The 27,974-nt window shown below is 34.8% G+C and overlaps 3 long non-coding RNA genes across 9 annotated transcripts in view; 1 reads left to right on the plus strand and 2 right to left on the minus strand.

Moving 5' to 3' along the window:
• Window positions 1-27,974, plus strand: part of LOC149651490 (uncharacterized) — a 140,904-nt gene that overhangs the window by 15,750 nt on the left and 97,180 nt on the right. The gene's annotated exons all lie outside the window — the stretch shown is intronic.
• On the minus strand, window positions 9,655-14,642 carry LOC149651491 (uncharacterized). Of its 3 annotated transcripts, none has more exons than XR_016371238.1 (3): window positions 10,536-14,642; window positions 10,247-10,447; window positions 9,655-10,148 (listed from the first exon to the last, which is right to left on the minus strand). It is a non-coding gene; the product is annotated as an uncharacterized LOC149651491 (long non-coding RNA). The 3 variants fall into 3 exon arrangements; XR_016371239.1 differs by having other exon boundaries at window positions 10,247-12,693; window positions 12,787-12,828; XR_016371237.1 differs by having other exon boundaries at window positions 10,247-14,642.
• LOC149651492 (uncharacterized) lies at window positions 22,394-27,641 on the minus strand. Of its 5 annotated transcripts, XR_016371236.1 has the most exons (5): window positions 27,215-27,631; window positions 26,048-27,157; window positions 25,792-25,945; window positions 25,652-25,717; window positions 22,394-25,590 (listed from the first exon to the last, which is right to left on the minus strand). It is a non-coding gene; the product is annotated as an uncharacterized LOC149651492 (long non-coding RNA). The 5 variants fall into 5 exon arrangements; XR_016371233.1 differs by having other exon boundaries at window positions 22,394-22,826; window positions 22,900-25,945; window positions 27,215-27,641; XR_016371235.1 differs by having other exon boundaries at window positions 25,652-25,945.

The following is a 27,974-nucleotide window of genomic DNA, read 5'->3' on the forward strand; positions in this document are numbered from 1 at the left end:
GATTAGGAGAAAAAAAAACTTACAACCTTTCTCTTGTGGTCTGTATTAATAATACAACAACTCAACAGTTATCTTATTCTTATATACTTTTAATTAATTTTTAACAAGATGATATACATAAATAACTTTTTCTTTGCTTTCTTATATACAAAGAAAAGAATGCGTTGAAAAATAAGAAAAATAACCAAGCGCTTTGCTCGAATACCCGGCTTAATTTACTATATATATATTTTTTTTTCTCTTAATATTTAGCCTTTAACAATGTTTCTATGTAAAAATAATTACTCACGGCTTGGTATGATGACGAACATCACGATTTTGTAATTTGAGGCCAAGATATAATCAGATGAAATGGACCCCTCTATCCTCTTTTTTTTTGGGGGCAGAAAAAAATAAAAACCCCAACCTTAACTATAGTGGTCCACGAATAGCCATAGATAGTGATTAAAACAATAGATATTTCAACAATGCATACATGCTCGTTGCGCTGCATCCTCATTGTAATATTTTCAACGCTTGATGTTATCCCGGGTTGTTGATTGGATGTTCATTATTTTAACTTATTAACGGTTTGTTGTAATTGGGTTTTTCGGAAGACATACGGTTTTTCTCATACATCTTGAGATGAGCAATAAGACAAACGCTTTGAATTATTTTGCCTAAATAAAAATAGCGATATTGCTAACGAAGGAATTACCGTTTCCCGCCAAAAAGGAGAATTAAAATCCCTATGTACTTGACTCAAATTAAAATCTACTCGCAAAGGGTTATGAAAGACACATATTTTAATATTAAAACCTCTTTTTCAATGTTAATTTAGGCCTTTTCCAAGCCTTAAACTTCACGAAATTAAATTTCAATTTCCATATAATAGTATACACTTATAGGCGCCAAATCATCAATATTCCCGCCAAAACAAATCCAACACGTGCTTTTTTATCTGGGACATTTAAATCACGTGGGGGTATATAACGTTAAAATTACGTAGTTACACAATCACGTATCTAATAGTAATTTCATTCCATTTATCCAATTTTGAAAATATGGGGGTATTATTTTTTTTTCTCTCTCTCTCTCTCTCTCTCTCTCTCTCTCTCTCTCTCTCTCTCTCTCTCACCGGTTCTTTTTTTATGGTGTAGAAAAGATTGGGATAAACTCCTCCTTAACGTTTAAAGCTCAATGAAACCCATCCAGAAATAAACGCTAAGGCCTACTACTTGACTTCAAACTTGGCCCTTATACCTTTAAAATTGTAGCAATGGAGAAATTTAGATTTAATGAGATGCAGAACTCGGTCATTTTCTGGCAATTTTCTTTTCTCTCTCTTGGTCGGGCACCCACGATTACTGTTATCGCCAGCAACCTACCGGCCACGCGCGTTATTTGATTTGAAATAATAATTGTTATTAGAGAGGGTAGGATTCTATGCCTTGCTTATGTATCTTCTTTCAAGTACTTCGCTTTCTTTCTTTCTCTATATCGCCGTAATTTTCACGATTTCAAACTAAACTTCCTTTTACTTACTGTATAGACAGGTTAAGTCATTATGGTCTGCGGCATGCACATGGTGTAGTTCGATGTTAAATTATTGATATTGTTTAAATTATTTAATTGGATGTTTCGCTATGTTTTGATTGTGGTTCCTGATGTGTAAGAGAATTGCATTTTTAGTGTGGAATTCCTATAGTTTTAAATTGTGTGAAGGTTTGTCAATGGTTCGCTAACACAGTTGGTTAACATAAAGATCCGCGCTACTAAAGATGTGTCCAGGGATTATATCTAGTCCACTTTTTATGTCGTCAACAAGTCATGTACGCTTACCCAGGGTTCGGACGAAACTTTTATATTGAAAATCCCTGACTTTCATGCAGTTTATCTCTGACCAAATTATGTCAATATCCCTGACCATTTTAAGGTTTTTACCAGAGCCCACTTCATAATTACACCTGGCCCATATTTAGCATTGCTCGAAGGACTGTTTGATATACCAAACGAAATCGCTGACCTATCCCTGGTGTTTTTAGGAAAAAACTTTAAATCCATTATTTATCCCTGACTTTTTCCCCTATTTTCCAAATCCCTGACTTATCCAGGCTATCCAGGTCCCTTACGAACCCTGTTACCCCATTACAGGCTTTTATAGTTCTTGGAAAATCCGCAAACGTTGTGCAACAGCAATGGCTACGCCGCTGGCTTGTAGAACCATTTTAACCAAGACAAATGACGTGCGGAACCCTTTAATTCAATTTGGAATGATTTTAAGTTACTAATAATTTAGTCGTATTTATATTTGAAGTGATAAATTGCCTTAGTTGATTAAAGTGTGGTTTAATGAACATATATTATTACTTAATTAACGTGAATTTTAATCCTACGATGGGTTGAATTAACGCCTTGTTAAAAATAATTTTTCTTAACCTGTCTATTCTCCTTTTTTTTTGTAAATGCTCATAGAAAAGAATTTAAGCGTCTCTTTTATCGCGTAATCATTCTACATCTCTAGAATTACGGGCGCGGATAAAGGGTTTAGTCTTTGTAACACTTTCATTCAATACTGGGGGTGTTTTATACACGTGCGTTTGAAATTAAGTCATTTATTATCATATTATGTATAGTTTTAAATTTATAATGTAATTTAATTAACTATGTATGAAGATAAATACTAAATAAGATTTTAAGGAGATGGGTAATTTGGAGTCGTGATGTTTGTCTGATGGAAATATTTTAAAAATCTTATGTTTGCAAAGTACAAAAGCCATCAAAATGTCATTAGAATATAGGAGCAAAAAATATACCCAGTAGTAATAAATATAAACTTATATTCTCTATAGGAAATAGCGGGCCGATATTTTTCTATGTAATCATATCATTGACAATCGAGTATCTTGCATCCTGCTTCTAGATAACTTCCTAATGGATACCCTCTCTCTCTCTTTCAAAAGTAAATTAATTTTTAAGTTTTTAAAACTCGATCGTAATCCCAAATTAGGCTAGTATACTGTATTGACAGACTTGCTCAGATCGGGGAATTAAAACCGTGTGGGGGTAGCTCGGGAATATCTGTAAGGGAAGTGTCGTTTAATTTGAAAAAGTTAGGGAAAAAGTTTCGTTATTTGAATGTTTATCAAAATATCAGGTAAGAGTTAGGGTTATTGGAAAATTCGAATTTTGGATTATTTGAAAATTGAGCAAAATATCAGGTATGTTTTTTTTTTTTTTTTTAATTGACTAAAAATGGTAGGGAATGATTGGGGCTATTATAAAATTTACTAATATGTCACAGAAATGTGGATTATTTGAAAATTGAGCAAAATATCAGGGGGGGGGGTTTAATTGACAAAAATGGTAGGAAATTATTGGGGTTTTTTGAAAATTGACCAAAATTATCAAGGAGTTATTTAAAAATTGGGGAAATATCAGGGAATTTAATTCTAGTGGTAAAATAAGTTCTTCCTTAAAAAATTCCCGTGAAAATACAAAAAAATTTATGGCGATCGATGGTACAGTTTGACATCCGCACATTTTACTTCAGTTTTATCAATTTCTCTATAACTGTAGTAGCATATCACCTTAAGTTTCGTATTTTCTTAGAACCGTACCATCTTACATCCTTGTAAATATTTATTCACAAGTATACAATCTATATCCATTCCGTGAAAACTTCAAATTTCTTAAGGTAAGGCTCTAAGGGACTATAAAATCTTTTATAAGGGAATGTTTTAAAAAATCTTTAAAGAGAAAAAAGAATAAATGTATGAAAAACTCCAAGCAACGCTATATACGCCATAGGAAAATAAAATTCTTTGTAAGGGTCATGTATAAGATGACCGGCCAAGTCACGACTGCTTTGCCAAAATAACTGTCATTAGAGAGCCTTTCTAACCCATGATTAAGGCCCTTCTTTCCTTAGTTCCTTCGTTCGTTCGCTCGCTCGTTCACTTCTTTCCCAAAATCCCGGGCTTTCCCGGCCCCGCGCTAGGAGCTAGCTGCATGGCCCAAAGATGCTTCAGCTCCTCCGACGAAGAGCGGGCTAGCTAGCTTAGCTATTCGGGAAAGTTTTTAGAGAAAATCTGAAAAGAGGTTCTAGCCAATTCTTTAGTCTTTTCGTTTTCAAAGGGGATGCTTTTCGTAGTTTAAACCAGGGAGGAGAGACGTTCTTACTCCCTGTTTAAACTATTACTAAAATCAGAAGTATGTAATACTTTTCATGATGAGAAGTGTACCACAAAACGGGGTAATTGTAACATGATTCTTCCCAACGTGATTTTACATTTGGAGCAAGGTTATATACTAAACCGATTCACATACGCGATAAATAGTTCCCTCATCATTACTCTATTAGCGCTTAACTATTTGATTTCCAAGGCGCATGCGCTTGTGGATTTTTGTAGCACGTCAAGATAATCAGGGTTTGTGGGTTGATTTCTGGGGATTTAAATTTGTACCAAGCAGTTATAGAATTCACCCTAGCACGGCGCGATGCCCATCTGAAGTTTGATGAGCAGGAGAGCAAACAAAAAGGTGCATGAGTCTGGGAAGAATAATGTTACATAACTAAAGTATTTAGAGGATACAGAGTGTCATCCTTCTTCTATTATCCCCTTCTTCTAAAACATATGGTAAATAAACTTAAGTTTTCGCTATCAGACATTCTTCAAAGTGAGTATGAAACATACTGAATACTTTTAAATAGCGTAAACTATCTATAGAAATTAACATTTTGTAAATTAATACTATACTTTCACTGTCACTTTAGGATTATTATTATTATATTGTAGGAGCCCAATTTTAAAATGCGGGAAAACAAGTAAATCGCCTAAATTTTTGTAGCCTGGAGGTTATCTCCCCGTCCGGGGTCATCATTATCATCTAGTTTGCTGGAAACTTTGTAAACAGAACTAGGGGTTATAGGGATAGACGCGAGATCCTGCATGGGTGCCAGGGTCAAAGGTTGTAATGGGTCCCTGTGTGTAACCACCATATCACGTGACATCCGGTCCCGGGTTTTATTTTGGTATCTATAAACAAATGTTCCCACCACTAACATATCGATATAATTTCTGCTATGAACAATATTTTCCGATATAAGCTGTTTCTCCAGAGAGAGAGGAACCTTTTAATGGTCACGGGCGATCGAATACCAAAAAATGAAAACCAGCAGCAGATATAGGTATAGGTGTGCAGATATAATGGCATCCTTTCAAATAGGGGCGAAATTACAGCTATTATATCAGAGATAGCTTTGCTATATAACATTCGAAAGAATAATTCGAAATAACACCTATGGTCCCATGTATATATGTCTATGATTTTCTAACATGAATGTATACGATTTAAACGTAAATAATGAAGAGTTCATTGGTGTGGTTAGTTTTTGCCCTTAGAAGTTCAGGGGTCATAGGGTTTTGTGAGATTCTTAACAAATTTCATGGTAATCATTTATTTTGTATTTGATTTAATTGCAATTCAATGGTTGTTAATCTTTCTAGTCTATTTCACGAGATAACTCCAGGTTTCTTGAAATTCCAAAAAAATCAAGTGGAATTTATTTTAAAAAATATTTATTTGTGAAATGTAAAAATTCCGTGAAATTCCTCCAAATTTCACGAGATTTCATCCCAGATTTCGTAATATAAATAAATACTTAATGCTAAAGTACAACCCTAAAAATTCAATGATATGAAATTCAATTTTTAGTTAAATTCAATGAAATTTCCATGATGTGATTGTTCAAATTCAGGTAAATTCGCGAGGGGTGTGTATGTTTTCTCTATATGATTAAAAACATTTTTATGTTTTCTAAATATTATGTGATAAAAAAGGATATCGGTTTTCCAAACGTTTCACGCACTTAAAAAAATTAACCTTACCACTGATAATAATATTTAATCATAACGCATTCTCCCTGCCTGCATAGTTCAATATTCATATCAGAATTAAATAAACTCGTGCTTGTATTTTATATGCCCCTAAAACATTTGGGCATGAATCGTAATGCATTATGCAAAGGGCGGTAACGAATGTAAGCATTGGTGTTATTACAGCAAATAGTGTATTATATTTACTACTGTGTATTTCCAAATACACCTCTCTATCTATGATAAGCTCAATTATATTAACATTGGCAGCACCCTTGGTATACCATTAATCGAATTATCCATTTTTTTATGACAAATTAAAGGTGTGTTTTTGAGTATTATTATGTTTATACCTTTGAACATGCAGGTATGGACGTATTTATTGGTAAAATACTACCCTGGGAATCGCGTACCAATTTCGCTACTGTTTAACAGCTATAGAATTATAGTTATTCTTTTTTGCACGGATTAATATGATTATCAAGATTATAGTTATGATTATTAACAACTTAGAGTTAACAATTGGATTATAGTTATCTGTATTACATTTATTTTTTAAATGTAATTAATTAATTTATTTATTTATTTGTAAAATTGAATTTAGCTTCCCATCACTGTTTGGCAGCTTTGCCCTGAACACTGATGTACAGCGTGTGTAACATCTCTACAGGGGTGCTGTTCAAACAAATGCAATTTTTTAAGTGCCTTAATGTCGGCATTCCTCTCGAACTTCGCTGCTTCGCGGGTTAAGCGTGCTATACGGGCGAAATTTTAATTTAAAATTTTTAAAACTTGGAAATGTCAAAGTTACTGAGTCGGGATTTAATTTGTTATAACAGAAAAATTATTATCTAGATCTAGCAGTTTAGACTTCAAGTTCGCATTTCGCTTTCACTTTTATTTCAATTAATTTACTGTCAAATTGCATATACGCTTGTCTGCAATTTTGTAATAATTGTAATACTAACGTTTTCAGATCTAGCCTAGTAATTGTCCATTCCATTTCTACTTTGCGTTATATTATTTTTGATGACCTTTGCCCTTAGCTGTATTGAAAAATAATTTGAAACGTGCTCGTGAGAACATTAATTCTATTAATGGGGAAACAACCCATCTAAACTTACGTATATGTCGTATGTCCGACTTGGACCCAACCTTTAATCGTAAGGTTTTTGTAGTTTCTACGTGATTCCATAAATGTTCATAGATTCTGTACAATTTTATGTCAGTAATCATAGACATTGAAAGTATATCGTACGTGAACTTCCTTAACTTTAGGGAAAACAATTTAAATTGCAATGGCGCTCGCGTTTGGATTTCTAATATCCATTGTAAGGACTATACAAGCTACAGAGGGTGTTGTTTTTATATAGTTATGTTCGGTTAGGATTATGGAAGAGTCGTGCATGAGCGCTAGCGTAGGGTCATTCTTCAACTGTCCAGTCAGAGTACGTTCGGCGGCAACCAGACGGTAGTTACCTATTTTCCCTCCTGGTAAGGTTTCTTTCCCGCCATTCTGACTAGCACGTGCGCCTTAAGCCTAAAAACGTGGCGGGTGCGTGCGCTGAATCCCAGGACCCATTCCTCCTAAAAGAGGCGAGTACGTGTTAAACATGACAAATTTTTGACAGAATCTCAATGAGGGGTTTAGTTTCGTTTCGTTTATGAAACGGCAGGGGGCACCACCGCTATTTCTGTCTGCTTCTTTTACTATAGGGGGTCTGTACTCTGTAGTAGATTATTTCGGCACTCGAACCGAGCCGGGAGGCTTCGAAACCCTCCCATTCCGCGGGTTTTTTTGGCGGGTATACCCGTCAGGGGGCGTTTCTAGGCGTGGCTACCCAGTCCACGCGGGTTCCCAACTGACTAGTACCTTGAATTTTCCCACGCCCCTATATCCCCGCTTCTTCTATAGACATTATTAAAATCATCTCATCGAAAACTGGAGTCCCGTAGAATGATTTATCGTTCACTCTTGAAGGTATAATCTCGGTAAGCGGGAAAAAAACAACCCTAAATTTTAATAGACTAGTGGCACCCAATGTTATTTATCTATAGATCATAGTACAGTCAAAGCTGGGAAACTGCCATTACTCTATACCCCCCCAAAACGTGGCGGGCTATATATACAAATGTGAACCTTTTTAATCGCGTGAGATTATCCCTTTAAAAAGGTCCCATCGTCCCTCACGTGCTCCATCCATGTTCAATACCCTCCTCAACTTTCCCGCCAATATCTAAACTTTCGCGCCATTTTATCCCACGTGGATTTTGCCGCGACGGTCATGCTTCTAAATAAATAAATCTCTTAATGATATCTTTTTATAAGACACGTGTAAGGTTTATGGGTGTACATTAAATTAAGTTAACGCCAATAACGTTACATCGCATGTTATTTAACTATATTATATTCCGAAATATAACTTAACAAACGATTATCGCTGAAGCGTGGTTAACGGTTTTAAAAGATTGTGATTTCGCCTATATAACACGAAGATTATAGGTATTCGGGCTTAGCAGAGTTTTTATGCAAATGTGTATAGTGCCTTTTTTTTTTTGGCTTATTCCGCCCCCGCTAAATTTTTCCTTAGTTATTTTCTAGTTGTAATGATATCGTTGCGGGTTACCGCCCCCTAGGTTTTTTTAAACGTGGGTCTATTATTAGTTTAACTATATTGTTAGTGTCACGCTAATCCCGTAAAGGCTAAAGCTTTACACGAATAGCGCCATTGCGATGTTAATTTTTGTCTACTTATGTAAATGCTTTCTAATTTTTTAAAGTCACGGAGATTTAACCGCTTATTAAGTGCAAGTGAAATGCTTGTGTTGATGAAAATGGGGAAGACGTGAAATTGGTTTAGAACAATAATATATATCCCTCCGTAAAATTACCTATCACCTGCAAAGGCTGGAAATGTTAATTGGAAGTTATCTCTGAATCCTGTCAGTTTTTGATTGGCTCAAACTAATTACTCTTAATTGCTATATTAGTATTTAGTGTTAGGGTATTACGTCTCCATTAGGATCAATTCAATCAGAAGCGCTATTTAATGTAGGCCTGCGAATAATATTTTCTCAGGCATTTTTACATTATGAAAGATAAATTTGAACTTTAAACGTTTCACTCGCACTTTAAGCTGTATTTTCAAATAATATTTGTAAAATATAAGAGTTTAGATACGCTCTTACGTTGTTAGTTAATGTATTTTAACCCTTATATAACTTTTAAATATTTTTTCTTTATATTTTCGGTAAGAAATTCGCACTAATACCGGTTTTAAGATATTCTGCATTTATTATTTTGATATATATATGTTTTCAAAAATTAAAATTTCTCTCGTTACTCATTTAGGCAATCATTTTTCCTTTATACTAAAATACGATTGTTTAATGCTTCATCTGTCTATTTATCTAGAACTTTCATTTTCATATATATATTTATTTATTTATTTACTTTTTTCAAACTGTGATATTTTTCGCTCCAGGGCTTGTTATGACGTAATTTCTTTATATACCTGTCCTTTGAAAAGACGTCCAACTCTTGGAAAGACCACCCGGCAGCTTTGATTTTTCAAAATTCAATGATTCCCACGTCTTTAAATTGTTCAGTTTTTGATCTAGTTTTATTTTTATTACCTTTTTTTTTCTTAGTAAAAATAAAGTTAAAGTAAATATTAAGTGGTCAACCGGTTTATAAACAGCGATCGGATTTAGGTTTGCAGATTAAAATTATGTTAGTTTTTTTTAAAAAAAATTAATTACGGTTTATCAATCAATAATTAATAGCAAATTAAGGTTTTAGCGCTATATTAAAATAATTTATTGAATTGAGTGTATATTTACATGGTTAATTACGGTATTTTAAAGCCGTATTTAGTTAATTACCAACACACGTAACGTATATCTAAGCAAAATAACTCAAGGACACATTTTCAACTGATTTTCCTCTATTTTTATTACATTTATTTAATTATTTTCGACTTGATTTCTGTATTTTCTTTACCCATATACACAAAACAGGTTGTTTAAAAAAATACTAACACTCGTTGCAAAATCTGCTACTTACTTTTATACAGAATTTAATCCATTGAGTATTAAATTAATAATAAAAAAATAAAACACTCGCACTTTCACAAATATTCAAATGACGCGACTTTTGCATTGATCCTTTTGCATGACGGTATTTTCTCGGCAACGGTCAGAGTTACAATGGTTAGCGAATGATTCGGTAGTCGGGATAAAATTTCTTATAAATCCTTATTATATAAGAATCCCGGGCCAAATTTTCTCCTGGAAAATTGTACAAAAGTCAAATGAGCGCTATAAGATGGTTGGCGCAAAACGCTTGTTAAAGGCAAATTAGGTGCAATTTTAAGAACATATCATACTTATTACGGATAAAGAGGCCTTCCCTTTTTCTAAGAGATGCTTATAGCTAGGGATAGAGAGAGAGAGAAGAAAAAAATCCCAGTAATCAAATCCGGGTTTTTCTAAAACGGCTGCATGAGAAAATAGCTATAATATCATCGCTATCACACCGAATGTATTCCAATATTTTCAAGAATATTCCGTGATTTTTCTTAACCGTTCTACATAGGGAAAATGTATGTAAATAGCCAATTGGGAGGTTGTATCATGCTCGTCCTAAGCCTTGTTTATACTTAGCGGTTTGCGTACCTTGAAATGAATAAATGGTCGATTAGTTATGGATTCAAGAAAGGGCGCCAAATGGACTGAAAAACTTGTTTTGAATATGAAAATATTGGGAAAATGGCGGTAAAAAGCCATGGATTCAAGTCGTAAAGGGTGGCAAATGCACTGCTAGAAAAAAAAACAATATAGTTGAGATTGAGGGTCATGCTTTTCATGCAAACATGCTTAGATAACGTTATAAATTAAATTAGGAGATAAAATATCAATATAATCATGGAATTTTTCATGATTTGAAATTTAAACAAGCCGTCAATGTTGACTTGGAAAATAGGATGGAATTGGGTTTTTCTAGTTTTCTATAAGTCCTGTTAAATAATAAGTCCTTTTATTTATTTATTATTTTTTTTTTCAAAGAAGCAACTATACTGAAACTTTGATAATTTTGGGCATAGCTATATATGATGTTTCATTTTTAATATTCATAATTTCATGTAATAACTTCATGGCATCACGAGTAGGTAATAGCCAAATTATTGCCTTGTACGCGAATCAGTCTCTAAATGGGCCCAATCATATTATTTTCCAAAAAAAAGGAAGGAAGGGACGGGGTCATTTTGTACTCGGACACCAAAAACACGATATAGCCTTATTATTATATATTCTATCTATGGCGTATAGACGCAACCATGCGGCGTCTGACTTTTTGGCGCGTCACGAAAGCCCGCCAAATCTTCAGGAGTACCACCGCCGAGTACTTGAAGCTCCGTGACCAAACCCATGCAGGGACCGACCAATTTACTGGTATAGAGTCGTGCCACGCATGGTTTCTGGCCTTCTTTTTCTTACTTTAAAACCCCCCAAGAAAACGGATTAAAATCTCTTATAGTTGTTTGAAATGAAATGTAAATTGGTGGGTCCATAAAACGCTAGAGAGCTGCATGCGCTGATAGTCCATCATTTTGGCGTTAAGTTTATTTTCTTTTTTCTTTTACCAGAGATATCTTACCAAGATTTGAGCTTGATTATAGGCATTTTAATCTTGATTTGAACCATGGACTTGAAAACCGTTATTTACACTCAAAAGGTGTCATTTTATTTAGGGTTTAATGGGTTAGTCAGATGAAAATTCTATCTGTGGTAAAATTATGGACTTTGATTAATTGAAAGCTTTATTTTTTCGATCCATGAATGCTTTGCGTAAACTCAGTTATTTTGCAATATAGAGGACAATTTGAAATACCACTAAACGGAATAAAGGCGTATTTCAAACCATAACTTTGAAAACTATAGTGATTTTTGAGTCTAAATTTGTAATATGAATTTTCATATTTCATGCAATGTCTAATAGTAGAGCTAAAATCTACCTAGACCTTGCAGGGCTTTCGTCAAAAATGTCAAATGAAATTAATCTTTGTAGTGCTCTTAATGCATGCTGTTTTCAAGGAAAATTAGTAAGCAGTAGCAACTATCTTATACAAAACTGCGTAAAATTAGTGTCTAGATCCGGGTTCAAATTTCTGTACAATCAAAATGGGGAGGATGGTTAAATTCATATAAAGTCGAGAAATTTAGAAAGGGAGAGAGAGAGAGATAAATATGCCCCACGGCACGTCTTACTATACGAAGTTATCGATATAATTGCTGACAATCAGCGGTATACTGTATATACGTTACCAAAAACTACAGGCCCCATTATGCTAAGATTATCACGAAATTTTTGGGTCTGTAAGATGTTACGCGCTCAGGACAATCGGCCGACCCCTCGGGTTATAGTTATACTCGTTCATTCGGAAGCCTGAATCGTTTGAGAATGTTCTTAATGGTTAATTAGTGGCGCAGTAGGATTGGTTGCTTACCGAGATGTTTAATTTTGGATACCTATTGCATGACCAAGTTGGTAATTAGCTTAGGTGCAAGGTTGAACTCTTCTTAAGCCTTAATTCGGTCCCAATGGGCACCATTTTTATACAGAAGGGGGTTTCTACGGATAAGCTAGCGGTTGAAAGCTTAATCTAATGTTAAATACGAAATATTCAAATTAGATTAAAAGCAAATCATCTTTGATTTTTTGACAAACGTCCGACTCCTCTTCTATTCACTCATCTCTCTCTTCTTCTCTGCTCTTTCGGGATCGGATCGAAGGCGGAGCTATTTTAGCCGAAGCTCCCAAGGAGTCCAAAAACTACGGATCGAAATTTATTAAGGAATAGTGGGGAAGTCAAAGTCACGACTTTTGTTATAAAAGGCGGCAACTAACAGGCGGCGAAAAGTCTACCTTAGGTCTGCTGCTGCTGCTTACATGCTCCATGGATTTTAGTAGAAACTGGTAAAAGCAGAAGTTAGTCCCCTCGATCTAGCTTCTCTCTCTCTCTCTCTCTTCGCCCCCCCCTTTCTGCCGTGTGCTTTCCCACCCCTTTTATCTTAAGACTAAAGTCATTATCTCAGAAGCGAGCCTGATACCCCGAAGGCACCCATCAATGGTACTTGGCTACGTATGCCAGCCTCTACATCGTCTACGATGGATAGGATAAAGTCGAGCTAATGGTCGTATGATGGAAGCTCTTGTCTCTCCATTTCTCTCTCTCTCTCGCTTCCCGACATCCATTGCGATGGACTCGTATGGTATATACGTATATGCTTCATCGATTTTCTTGCTTCGTCGAAGTAAATGTTTTGAAGTATTTATTGTTCAATTTGGACTCTTGATGACTCGCTGTCACTTTGAGCGAGGAGACGAAGAAAGAAGTTGCATTTGGAAAGAGAAGTGTGGTAAACATGACTACGGTTATAAAACCTTAAGTAAAACTGGGAAAGTGACCTATTGCAGCCTAGGGGTCAAAGGAAATTGGTTAAACGACCTATTGCAGCCTAGGGGTCAAGGGAAATTGGTTAAACGACCTATTGCGGCCTGGGGGTCAAGGGAAATTGGTTAAACGACCTATTGCGGTCTAGGGGTCAAGGTAAATGGCCATTGCAACCTTGGAGTTAAAGTAAATGTCCTATTGCAGCCTTTGGGTTAAGGTAAATGGCTTATTGTAGCCTTGGGGTCAATGTAAATGGGCTATTGCAGCCTTGGGGTCATGATAAATGACCTATTGGAATCATGGAAAATGTTAAAATAACCTAATGCCGCTTTGGGTCAAATGGCCTCTTGCAGCCTTGGAATTATGGAAAGTCAATGGTTAAAAGACCTAAAGACCAATCCATTAATTGCTTGCAAAGGAGCAAACATACAGGCGCATTTCTGGTTCCTTAAAATTAATATTGAAAGTATTTTATATTTACTACCACAAATGAACTTCTGTTTGTTTCTAGATCCATCCATTTCGAGAAACCGAGTCCCCGTATCTTGAGCACTTTCTTTTAGCAGTAGTATAGGGGAATATTATATTTTTTTTTCTTGTCGGTTGAGGTTGAGGACAAAACTAGTTTCATAATTCCAAGAAATTTTTTTATGGTTTAGGCCTACTACCTTTCGAGGATGCTAGAAAAAGTAAAAATAAAAAAATCACGTCTGAGGTTTTATTCTTCAAGGACTTTATATTTCTTTTTTTTTTCTTGCTATTTTTCTTTTATTATGGATGAGTTTTGACTTCTGTCCTACGCCAGTCTCTCGCTAGCTCACCTCGCGCGCGTTCCACGTAATTATATTTATTACTATACTTTGATTACAACAAGATATACGCCCAATGATATTTAATATTTTAGTTGTTGTAAACACATTTTTTTATTATTTGTTTTCATCGCTGGGCTGGGAATTTTCATTTTTGAATATTTGGGTTGTGGTATAAATTTTATAGGGATTAAGGTACACCCAAGAACCCATATAAATAACGAGAACGTATGAAATATATCGGTACAGAAGGTAATATTGTTTATACCCCGTTTTGTACCGTGTGCACTATATGGGGTTGAAACAGACGTAAGAGTGGTATAACGTTACCATGCATTTATAGCACTGAAATGACCATATTTTCCAATACTTTGTGTTTGTGGTGATACATTATTAAACAGGGAATGTTCTCAGCGCTTTTAATGGGTTCTTGGCACAACATACGAAACATGGATATTTGTTACTGAAAATTAACTATATTTTTTGAAAATTAACTATATTTTTCGAAAATTAACTATATTTTTCCAAAATTAACTATATTTTTCCAAAATTAACTATATTTTTCGAAAATTAACTATATTTTTCGAAAATTAACTATATTTTTCGAAAATTAACTATATTTTTCGAAAATTAACTATATTTTTCGAAAATTAACTATATTTTTCGAAAATTAACTATATTTTTCGAAAATTAACTATATTTTTCGAAAATTAACTATATTTTTCGAAAATTAACTATATTTTTCGAAAATTAACTATATTTTTCGAAAATTAACTATATTTTTCGAAAATTAAATATATTTTTCGAAAATTAACTATATTTTTCGAAAATTAAATATATTATTCGAAAATTAACTATATTTTTCGAAAATTAACTATATTATTCGAAAATTAACTATATTTTTCGAAAATTAACTATATTTTTCGAAAATTAACTATATTTTTCGAAAATTAACTATATTTTTCGAAAATTAACTATATTTTTCGAAAATTAACTATATTTTTCGAAAATTAACTATATTTTTCGAAAATTAACTATATTTTTCGAAAATTAACTATATTTTTCGAAAATTAACTATATTTTTCGAAAATTAACTATATTTTTCGAAAATTAACTATATTTTTCGAAAATTAACTATATTTTTCGAAAATTAACTATATTTTTCGAAAATTAACTATATTTTTCGAAAATTAACTATATTTTTTGAAAATTAATTCAAACTAAATTTATTGGGAAAACAATAAATACAAATAGCTGGTTTCCGTCTTCGATTTATATAAATATTTAGAAATACGTAGGGCATTCGTTCCGTGTCACGTTTTAATATAATTTTCAGTGCAATGGTACATACTGTTAAAAGAGAGTATCATCACTTCTCTCACACTTTCTAATATTTTAAAATAATATGAAGGTATACTATAACTCGTTTTTCTCGACGACTTTGCCAATTGGCGGGCCCATATGGAAGATGAACGACTTTAATCTATAATGCTAGAGTCTATGAGAAGATCATGATGGTTTATAGTTTAATATCGTTGAAAAGTATTTTTATATCTTGAGCTATACAGCAAAACCTCCAAAAAAAAAAAAAAGAAATTGGGTGCTAGGCAGTTAGAAGTTGATAAAAATTCGATGTTATAAAAAGTGTTTGGCTAACCAATACATAATTAATATTTTATTTATTAACTCAACTTTGGATATGATAATGGCCCTTCTACGATTGTTAGATACTTTATATTTTCATGAATTAGTTAAAATGGTTTACGTTGCGTCATTAGTGACGTCACGCTGGGTTTTTTCACACGCTTTAAGAGACATACCTGTAATAACTATAGTCGTAAGGTGGAAGGGGGTCCGATACAAACCTAATTTCAATTTCGGATTAATTTACTACCGATATCTATCTTATCCATCTATAACTATAAAAAAATTTCCCTTTAGTAAACTTAGAAGCGGTGCCAAGGAATGGGAGCTCTCTCTCCAGTCTCCACACACACACTCACTAGCTAGCTAAGCCTAACTCTTGAAGAAGGGGAAAAAAGGAGGTTATATATGGATATAACTTCGTGACCCAACGATATCGACGCGAAAATGATAGCTTCCCTAGCACAGCTTTCTTTTAGTTTTTTTTATTCGCGAATGATTTATGATGATAATGGACTAGAGTCCCCTAGTTGTTCTTGAAGGAAGTTAGGCTTACAGCTAAGCCTAAAACGCTAGCTGCGAAAACTGCGTTAGTTGCCTGCATTCAGGCCACATTTTTTAGGGGGTCTTCCATGCGGAGGTTTTTTTTCTACCTTTCTTTCTTTACTGTCTGATAAAGTTAAAGAGATTTGATATTTGTAAGGAGTCGAAAATTTTTTTTAATAATATTATTTTCCATGGTGTAGAGGGTCGCCAATGTATATAGTTTGCGTATAAGTACGTGTACTTAATTTTGCATCAAAGCATTTATTTAAAATTTAATAGAATCTGAAAAGAAATCTTCTGATTTATACATGTCTATTTTTTTTAAAAAAGATATCCATTTTATAATCTGCTATTTTAAAAATCCTAAAGAAAACTACACAGTTATGACGTCATTATTGTGTTTTAGTTAAGGGAACTTAAGGCAAAGACCAAGCGCGAGCTTCTTACACACTTACGATGAGTCAATATTTACCCAGAATATTTTTCATTTTCAAATAGTAAAAAAACAACCTATTTAGTATTTACCTCTTATTCCTTTTAGGTATTTGAAAATATCAAAACCTTATTGTTGTCTAATTTAAACAACAAAAACAATATCCCTTAAGTTTATTTACGGAAAACGTGTTACTTTAATTGGAAAATATATTATTAGAAACATGTCACTTGTCCATTTTACAATCGTAACCTTAGTAACTAACAAAAATTGTCTTTCGCGCATTGAAAAGTGATTAATACTTAAATATCAAAATTTCTAATACCACCACGTTAAATTTACTTAAAGGCCGGGAAACGGCGAGAAGGGTTCTTGTCAAACTGAAAACCGTGCATCGAACTAACAATGGGCGACCGTGCTTCAAACTTTTTAGGGGTTCTTGTCAAACTGAAAGCCGTTCAAAGCGGTTCTTGTCAAACTGAAGATAAACAATGGACAGTCTCTTAAATTTTGTTTCCCCGACTTTTTGCATCCCCCATTTAAGAGACTGTCCATTCTTTATCTTCAGTTTGACAAGAACCGCTTTGCACGGCTTTCAGTTTGACAAGAACCCCTAAAAATTTTGAAGCACGGTCGCCTATTGTTAGTTCGATGCACGGTTTTCAGTTTGAGAAGAACCCTTCTCGCCGTTTCCCGGCCTTTAAGACAAAACAAGTCGAAAATAACCAAATACTTACTTACTCTTTACGTGGAGACGTATCGTTATTTTCCTGTTCCTGTAGATTCTTAAAGAGACTTATCATATGATAAACATCAAAATAATGCGCGACATAAATGTGTTATTATTCATGTTTTCATCAGGGGCTACGTTAACTAAAGTTAATTCCTGTCCACAAGGGGGCGGTAGGGGGGAGGAAACAGGGTCTAACTCAGTCTGTATACACAATTACTTAAATACACCCGGGTGTATAAACCAGGTGAGGGGAGGGAGGGTGGTGGTTCAATTTTTAGAAGTATATTTATTCTATGGGCCCGGGTCGATCCGACCGACCTGACGGTAAAAATAGTCCCGTAGGCGCCAGGTGATTTAGCCGAATGTCGCCACAAAATCCGGGCAAGGGACGCCGGTACAACCATGGATGAACGCCAAAATATTTTATATCAGACTGTTATCTCCATCGCACGCTTGATTCAACACTCAATCAGCTATAGGTAACAACACGATTCGCCTCTTTCCAAAGAAATTAACACCCAAAAAGATTTAAAAAGAAAAAAGAAATACTTAAGTAATTTTCCTTACTTAGGAACCTACTAACTAACTTGGAAATTAATTTGTAAAATGAACTTTGCGCCGCGAAACTAACGAAATTTTCTAGGTAAATCTATAGCTTGAAAGGGAAAGTTGTGTAATGACTTTTTTAGTCTTGCGGATTTCTGGGAATACCGTAAATATAGGCATGTAATAAACCCGCCTAATTTTTTTTCTTCTTGTGGAAGATGGTGCACGTAAGAAGTAATTAGCTACTAAGGTGAAATTCGTCCAAAGAAAGTTTGTTACATTGATGCGTGGAAGATTTCCAAATAGAGGAAAGAAATTGTCAAGCTATGACTGATCTTTGTTTATATATATATTTTAGTCTAATTCTTAATTGTATTTTTAAAATTTTTTAGACGATTTATTTCCACTACACGTTTAATTGTCCTTGATTTTACGCGTTGTGATATAGACATATAATGTTTTAACGGTAACAGATTCGCTCGCCCAATACATGAGCATCATAATGCTACTGTTTGACAAATTAGTTAACAATGTTAAGTGTTACTTATTATATTTTATAAGGTAAACCATGTCAGAGCGTTACTATCAGAAAGACCGATAGATTTAGCGTAGAATATATTCATATTTATAGCGATGTCGACATGCGTGTAAACCGCGTTTGCGCAGAACTTAGCTAGGACGGCCTTGCTAATCACCATCATCTTTGCACGTTACTAAGCGACAGACAAAATTTTTATAATTAATTTTTAGTTTGAGGTGGTTAATTGAGCCCCCGCTAGATTTTCTATTAGTTCACAAAAAAAAATTTCAGATTTGACAATGCATGGCTTGGTCACCTTTGATAATTAGATAGAGACACTTGCCCTTTAAAGAACGGAATTAAAGCGAGTCTTCCCAAAACCTTTAATTATTATTTATCCCTTTTAAATAATCCCCTTAAATTTAAAATTTCTTTCTAGGAATTCTTAACATTAAATTCTTCAGTAAATTTTTTTATACACTCTAAATAATAAACATGAACGCGTAACAATTACGGGAATAAACACCAATTAAAATTAAGCATTAGATACGGGTATACGGGAAATATAAAAAAAATATATATATAAATAATAATAATATACATTTTTATTTTACCATTTCCTCGATGACAAATTTTAATTGGCTTATCCGATCTTTTAATTAAAAACCATTGAAACACTCACGCCATGACTGACGTGACGTAATCTGACAAAGAATTTCAATCATAAAATAAATTGATTTTACTTTTTGATTAAGATAAAAATCAGTTTGTGTCAAAAGTAGATGATATGAAGTTTGTTAAATTTTTATTTGAATGAGACTGTCCTATACCAGTGTTTTAACCCTTGACCTCAAGACAGTTCATTTATTATTTACAAACCGCAAGCTTAACCTGTCTGTTAGTAACGCAATAGCAGTATGATTATTAAAAATATCAGTAATATCATAAGTATGTTCCATAAGTTTGTCGCTGGTTACTGAGAGCTTGTCAAAGAAGCGATGTAGGGGAAACATCGTAGATTCTCGTAAAGCGACGCCTGGTGAGGCGCTCTCAAAGGCTTAGTACAGACTAAATAGGAAGATGGAAGTCCTGCAGAACCGAGTGTAGGACTTCAATTCTCGCTTGTCGTTCTCGCACTAGCTCGAGCTGTAAATCTCTAGCATTACGAAGTATAAGAAGCGTCATACTTATGGAACACATCTTATAAACTTATGGTAATAGTAACAAATTTACCATTGATTAGCCATGATGAACATATTCTTAATATAGATTACTTTAATTAACATTCTTCGGGTCACTTCGTAATTCTCTCTCTCTCTCATTTACCGCGGTTATACAACTCAATTTAACTTTGATCTTAACATTGGCAGTTTGCTTAGTGTAACGTTTCATACCGTGTTAAGTTATATCAATATTTCTTAAGCCTTGGCTGTTTTTAATTACTAAGTCGTCAAGTATCCAGTTTTAGAACGGACGACGAAATCAGGTGGGGGTCTTTTTAAGGATAAATTCTGTGATCTGATATGGTGATGGGCGGGGATGATATTTTTTGCGTAAGACAGTAGCTACACCATGAACCAGGGTCGGCATTAATTAAACGTACTATGATCGGGGGGAACGCGAAAATTAATCTCCCCTGCATAGGTCCTTGTCTGTGTTTGGGTTTGGGGAAATTTTTCTCCAAGCTTCCATTTTTAATCGTTAACTTTTTTAACTATACTCCGTCGGGCTATATATATCCTGATCTTTGAATTATTATTTTTTTTTTTGTTTTTAAGTCTTGGATCTTAAATTAGCTGTCAGATCTCACGCTGCTTTTTTTATTTATCAAGGGGAAGGAAACTTGGTTCCCGATCAGTTGAGATTGAGTGTCATTGAATTTATACCGTAATTGAATACCAGGATTGTTCTGGATTTTTTTATATGTGTATAAAGCCATGGAACTTCAATGATTTTTACTGAAAAATTCGCCATTGGGTCTTGTAGAATTCATGGAAAATCGTTCATGTCAGATAAATTTTAATTTGAGTAATCTTTTATGCTCTGAAAAATTTTGTAAAGTTAGTGAGTGATGAAGAACGAAATTAAGATAGGGGAGTTTTACAACTAACTACCATCGTTATCATGGGATAACGTATCAATTAATTTATGTTTAAATTAATTGTTATATGATCAGGATTCAGGACAGGGACATTATGGAAAATTCGATGAAAGTTATGCAAATTTTCATGTACTCTTTATTATGATGAAAAATAGTTTTATGGAGTTCAACAACTAACACATCAATTCCTGTCGTAAAACATAATTTTTTGATATACATTTAAATCTGCCTATGTGTCGAAAACCAAACATTTCAACATCAAGCAAAATCCTAACTAACCAACCCCTCTTTTAAATCAGAGCCTGCTTTATTGAATAAAATCGCTAGCTCATCTTTATTTAAGTGGGATATATATTTTTGATTTGAAGATTTCTAATGCACCCTAATTTCATTTATAGAAACAATTTTTCTAATTCACTCAGCTCGAGTTAGTATCTCGATCTCTATGCCCTCTAGCTATTCATAGGCGTTTCTGGTAGTCGTTTGGGCGTGAATTATAAAAACCCATATCTATTCTATAGGATATACCCTAGTCCACTTTTCGAAGCTTCTACATTTTTTTTCATCGCGATTAAATTGGTTTTTGATTGGTTGATACCCTCTGTTTGAACCTAATCAGACCATAGGGTATTTTAGATAGATTGTCAGCTAAAGTCTAATTTTGAAAATTTGTTTATAATGATTGGAAAAGGGACTGTGAAACTGTGCGGTTTCACTATTTACCATAAAGGTTAGGGTATAGAAGATTATCAGTTTTACACGCAACCTTTAATGAATGTATATTTGAATTAAGTTACTCGTAATCCTAATTACCTTGTTGACTTTTTAGAATACTCTATAATGACTTGGCCCATATTTTTTTTAATGATTTATTAACAGCGGATATTTAATTAAAATCTAATTTATATCCAATTATTATCGCTTGATGTCTTCCTGAACCGCTTTAAATTGTCTTCTTAACTTTTGACCTTAATATGAGCCGGTTCAAGTTTATGGGAAATTTATTTTAATGTTATTATATGGTATTATATTCGCCACACACGTCTTAAAGCGTAAATTCTTCGTGAGATTTTACTCTATGTGGGTTTAAGAAAGGTTTGGTTTTTACGCTTGGAAATATTTATTTATAGGGGAATATTATTTAGTTTTGAATATAACTTTATATTATGTGTATAAATTCAACTTTTTTGGTTACTAGCTGTTATACCTGTGGCGTCGCTTGCCTATAATTTTAACTTTTATCAAATTTTTTATAAGAAATGAGTAAATTTTGCAGTACATAATTTTCACGAATGTTCAACCATTTGGTCTCCTCGCGCCATGATTTACAAATATTAAGATTATAATTTCAGACTTTCTCAAAAATTAAGTATACCCTAAATTTCTCGGGGACAGTATATCTGGTGAAATTTGCTGTCGAGGTTATGGTAGATGGTGAAATATGTCGACTAGGTTATGGCAGCTGGTGAAATTAGTTGTCGAGGTTATGCCAATTTGTGAAGTTAGTTGTCGATGTTATCTTAGAGGTTATGCCAATTTGTGAAGTTAGTTGCCGATGTTATGGTAGTTGGTGAAATATGTCGATGAGGTTGTGCCAATTTGTGAAATTAGTTGTTGGGATTATGGTAGTTGGTGAAATATGTTGATAAGGTTATGCCAATTTCTGAAGTTAGATGTCGAGGTTATGCCAATTTCGGAAGTTAGTTGTCGAGGTTATGCCAATTTCTGAAGTTAGTTGTCGATGTTATGGTAGTTTGTGAAATATGTTGATGTTATGGTAGTTTGTGAAATATGTTGATGAGGTTATGGCAATTGGTGAAATTAGTTGTCGAGGTTATGACAGGTAAAAACTAGTCTATTATAAATTATTATTAATTGCAAGGCAGGTCAAACGGCAAAATATATCAAACCAATACATAGAATAGCCCATCTCAGTCTATATTACACGCCATTGCTCGAGAAGTTGGTTTGTTTTGATTTTTAGTACAATTTTCTAGGAAAAGATGGCGAGAGAGGTTTCTTCGGAGTCTTTTTAATAGGGAAAGCATGGTATGAAACGTTTTTCCGATGGTTTTTTTTTTTTTTTTTTCCATTTTCTTTGACGGCGGGCGCTGTGTAATTTAGTCGTAGCTAATCACCGCCGCGTTACGCAATTAATGAAATAGTAAAATCCACCCGTCTGTCAAATTTAAAACGAAGAATAAAAAAAGGAAAAACAATTTCAAGATAAAATCGTTTTAAAAGGCAAAGACCTTATAAAAATGATTCTCCTGCACAGTGTGTATACTCTATTATTACCCTTTTCCTTTTCTATGAAATCAATTCTCTCAGACCTTAGGTGTTTTACAATATTTTGAAACGTTGTGCCTTGTCACGTTAATGTTAAAGTCACTGTTTCAATTTGAAATATTCCTTATTTTATTTAATCTTTTTAATTAAAATATACTATTAAGAAGTGATATCTTGTTTACTAGGGAGAAGGTATAAGATGCCTAAGTATTCGCGCGCCATAGTCCCAGTCCCCTTTTAAAAATACAAGGGGGGACGTAAAAGGAGGCCGGGCTATATCGCCTCTCCTCAGTCGGAAAATACGTAATTTTCGGTATTCGCGTAGCGCTGACGTGGGTTTTCAAGAACCAATGAGATGCTGGTTGTAATTTAGAGGCGGGGATTAACTCCGGACCTACGTTTGGACTGGAGATAAAGCTGGAAATGTGGCGAATTTATACCTTCTCCCTAGTACTATATATATAAATTTTAACCATTTTTTAAAAATGTTTGAATTAGGGGGGGATGAAGTCTTGCTTAGATTGATTGATTTCTAAGATGTCAGGTGATGAAAACACGCAGCTATTTTTTTTTTTAAATCTACTTGAGGGCCATTTGTCCGAAGGTTTTTTTTTATAACTTAAAGAGATTGAATTCCTTAACTCCCAAGAGTGTGTGAGAGGGAGAGAGTGAGCACCTTGTCAGATATCCCGCTGGGTGCCGATTCTCAATAAAAACCAACAAATCTTTTATGGAGCTGATTCCTTTTCAACGTGGGTCCGGGGTGCCCCTCCACTTTTGAAAACGGGGGTCATTTGGCCACCAAGTTAAAGAATACTTGAGCTAAGGAAGAGAGAGAGAGAAGGGAAAACATGCACCTTATTTTTATCCTCTCTTGTCATCATTAGTTAAGAGCTCATAAAGTTCTTTTCATGCCCATGCCCTGTAATTTTGACCCGCGCCATTTTTGATTTTCACCGATTTTTCGGCGCCTTTTTTAAAGGTCGTTACGGAGAGAGTGAGGTTTTTGGGGCGCATTAGGATACGTTTCCGTATTTTTGAAACATCTATTTCCATACATTTCTTGATTATTTAATTTTATTTACCCCAATTCTAATTTCTCACTCTTAATTAGTATAAAAATCGTCTGCTAAAATTAAAACATTACATTTGATCAGGGATAGATTCAATTATAGAAGTAGGAATGGAGAACAGAGTAATCTGGGCGCGCGTCAAAGTCCAGGACCCCCTTCCACGGGACGGAGGGGTATGAAAGAAGAGCCGGGTCATAGCGACAGAGGTAAAAAGGAATTACGTATTTTTCGCCGTCCCCGTCAGGCGTCAGCAACGTCATCAAAACGTAGTTTAAGTGAGCCAATAAGATAATTTAAACTTTTCGTTACGTGTTGTGGGGAGGGGCTCTATACTGGGCTATGAGTCGGACTGAAGTAAATACTAACCATTCTCCATTCCTATTTCTAAAATTAAATCTATCCCTGATTTGAGCTTGTAGGACTGATTAGTCATGGGTGGTCTCAGAGATATCGTTGTGTCATGAAAACTACCCGTTACCCTATCTCCCCTTTTTTTTTAGTTCGTTTTCAATTCAAATCGACCCCAACCCCTTTTCCCTATGTACTTCCCGCCAAATAATTTCTGAGAATATTTCTCAGACATCTCAGGATAAGAAGCCTTGAATGTTTAAAAAGAAAAGGTTCTCTGGTATTCTTTTAACCATTATCACCCGGCCTCTGCTTGCTTTATTTTAGTATAGTAAGAATGACCCACCCCGTATAGTATGGTACCATTTGAACCCCTTATAACCCCCAATTTCAGTTTTACGCGCTCCTTTGAGCCCACTTTTCCCGCCGTTTTCTAGCTTTTCGAAATAAAAAAATAAAAAAAAAACGGGATAACGTTTTTTCTCTCTCTGTATAGTCTAATCACCATAATTTTCTATGCACCGGCTTGTCGCTGTAATAGCAGCCCTTGTTATATCCCCATAGACCATGATACTATCGTTCTTAAACATATGCCATTTCTTAACACCCTCACCTTGCCTAAAAAAATTGGTCGACCTTGCGATTCCATGAATTTCTAGACTCTGTATATATGAGAATTGTTACGAATACGGTAGGCCCATCGCTAAATTTTCATGTAAATCTTTCCTTTAAACAAACCATTTATTTTTCTTTTTTACTGAATTGGTCTGACAGTATTCCTACCAATTCTCACGTCCCATTGTGAAGCCGAAATCATTATTTTTGAATACGGATTTCTGCCATTTTGAGATGTTAAATCTTTATCTTAGCTACTGTTTCTTATGAAAGTTTTAATAATAAATTAAACCAATAAATATTTCTACATTGAATGGAAGAAAGAAGACTTAAGTCTGACAGTTTCAATGGGATAGTTTTTTCTTATTTCATCTTTAAGATTCGGGTACTTGTAGGGATGTGTTTTTTCACTCGCTCATACTATCTTTTGATCTTTAGCCGAATTTGCCATTGTTTTCTTGTAGAGATATTGCTAACGATGGAGACGCGAGGAATTCTAGGAAATTTGTAATTTTTCAAACATGACATGATCATTCATATTTTTATCGTAGCCTATCGGATGACGGTATTGTTGTTTTGGCGTCTTTCCGATTTTTACAGTTTCATTCCCATGAAGTACTGTAATTCCCACACCATTCTTAATTATCCTTGGTTTTAAATATTTTTATGTATTTTTTACCCCTTATATAATAGTTAAACATTAGCTAGTTAATGATCCGCTTGTGCAGTGGATTATCGCTTCGGTCTGTGCGGAAGATCAGGAATAGTTAATCGTAATAATAGTTAATAGAGACAAAATTAAGTAAGTGACCTATTGACCTTTCTTCACTGTGCACAAATACAAATAAGTGATTAGTTTTAAATCTACATAACGCCGGAAGGACACGGTTAAGCTTCTGCTTAGGGTTTTTGTGATAAATAACCTTTTGAACTTTGACCCTATCGAGTTCCCTCACTGCCTCTGATTTCACCCCTAGTGTTAAAAATCAATAGATGGCGATGGATTAGAATATAGTTCAAACATCCCCTTTTATTTTTTAAAGAAGTGAATCGGAAAATTGTCGAAGTTACTTACAAGTCATCATAAACATCAAAAATATATATCCATCAAGCCAGAATGTTTATCTTTTCCTTTTACAAAGCAAATCACAATGATCTGATTTGTCAATAAATTAGTGTTGATTTTGGATGTCTATGAAGTTAAAGTTTTGAAAAGAGCCTCTGGCATTGCTCTAGCGTCTTTCTGGCTGGGATGCAGTCCCTTTCTCGCGAAGGAGAAGAAGCTAAGGGGAATGCTTCTTTACCCTGAAGCTCTTTCATCTTCTTTTCTTTTTCTTTTTTTACCTTTTTTCTTCGGATCTTCCAGGTAAAGTTTTTTTCTTTTAGATGTTACCGACAGTTAGCTCGCCCACCTTTCGTACTTTTTCTTGAATTTTACTCTCATCCTCCTTCGCGTCTGTACTAGGCATACTTCTTCTCAGCTTGGGCTTTTCAGAGCGGCCAAAGATCCCAAATGTTGGTTACTTGCAACTCGCGTTGCAGAGCGAGAACTCGGAACTCACTCTCCAGCTCGCTTGAATAGAAACACACACACACAGAGAGAGAGAGACCCCCTTTACTTTCTTGGAAGGTGGTTGATGGCCGGAGCTATAGGTTTTTGTGTTGGACTCATTTCTTCAGGGATCGTTCCCTAAGATTGGTTTGTTTGTTTATTTGTTTATTTATTGCGCCGTGGTCGATTTCTCAAGGTCGTTGGTGTTTTTGTGTGCTGTAGTTTTCTCAAAAGGGTGTTTAAGCTAGTTTGGGGCGTTGTTAGGTCTTTGTTTATTAACGCGAGTGTTGAATTTGAATCGAGGCACTATTGAGTGAGATATCAAACTTTTCCAACTGTACAAGGTCATCTAGTCTAATTACCGACTGAAATAGCGAAGTTAGTATTAGAAAGGGAACTTTAGGCGAAACATACCCAAATTTTAGGGCCATGCTAGAATCATGGTTCTTCGTAAATGTCTAGACGTTACAAAAAAGTGTTAATACTTTCACCCAGGAAACGGTGACAGACCTTAATAACTGGTCCAGACTTGAACTACCACCTCTGGCTAAAACCCTTGATTTAGCACTGTGAAGTGATCGGGACAGTCACATTGGCTCCGCGTCCAAAGGCTTATCATCGAAGATGATTTTCCTTTATAGACGAACCCGTTATAAAGGAGGGTCGGTCGGTGGTACAGCGGCGTCTTACCTTTTTGGTTTTTTGAAAGAAAAGGCGCTAGTCGACCTCCGACGCCAGAGTGTCGGGAGTCGGGACCTCACTTGTCGGACCCGCGCCTAGCTGAAGCAAGGAGGCAGCTAGCGTTGTAGATAATGAATCCAAACGCCTGGAGCGCCAAGAAAAAAGGTTACTCAAAGGAACCCGCGTGCTAGCTACCTGCCACCAAATAAACGCGAGTGGAAAAAACCCCTGCGCCAGTTGAGACCGAGTTCATATGGGCGGAGGATGACTTGATGTTGATGGCTTGGCTCCCATCCATGGTTCGCTCGGCTCGAGTCAGTCAGTCTTCTTCTTCCTTGGATAGAAACTTAAAAAGATTCTTTATTTACCCCTGTGTATTTTACTTCTGAAAGAACCGTTAATGTTTTTTGATGGGTTCACTTACTTTATCTCTTAAAACTCCTTGCAAGGTCTTAGATATTTTTATTTCCAAGCAACCTGTCGTAAAAATTTTATTTTTTAAAGTGTAGACTTTAGACACCAGTTTTATGATGGAAGTTTAAAATTTAGTCGCGTGCCACCTTGTAATTAAGACAACGGCAGTCATTTCCGACGACGGACGCTCATGTCACCTTTCTCAAGTGGAATTTCGTTTAGTCCAAGAATTCAACTAAGCCTAGATTAGTTTATTTTAGTTATAAAATTATTTTGAATACATCCAATTGACTAAGAACATACATACATCATTTTGAATATAAATGTTTGGGTTACATTACTTACCGGTGGTCTA

This window comes from Phalangium opilio, unplaced genomic scaffold (assembly GCF_054372755.1).
Source record: "Phalangium opilio isolate 3A_F unplaced genomic scaffold, DU_Popi_V2 ptg000082l_1, whole genome shotgun sequence".
NCBI lineage: Eukaryota > Metazoa > Arthropoda > Arachnida > Opiliones > Phalangiidae > Phalangium > Phalangium opilio.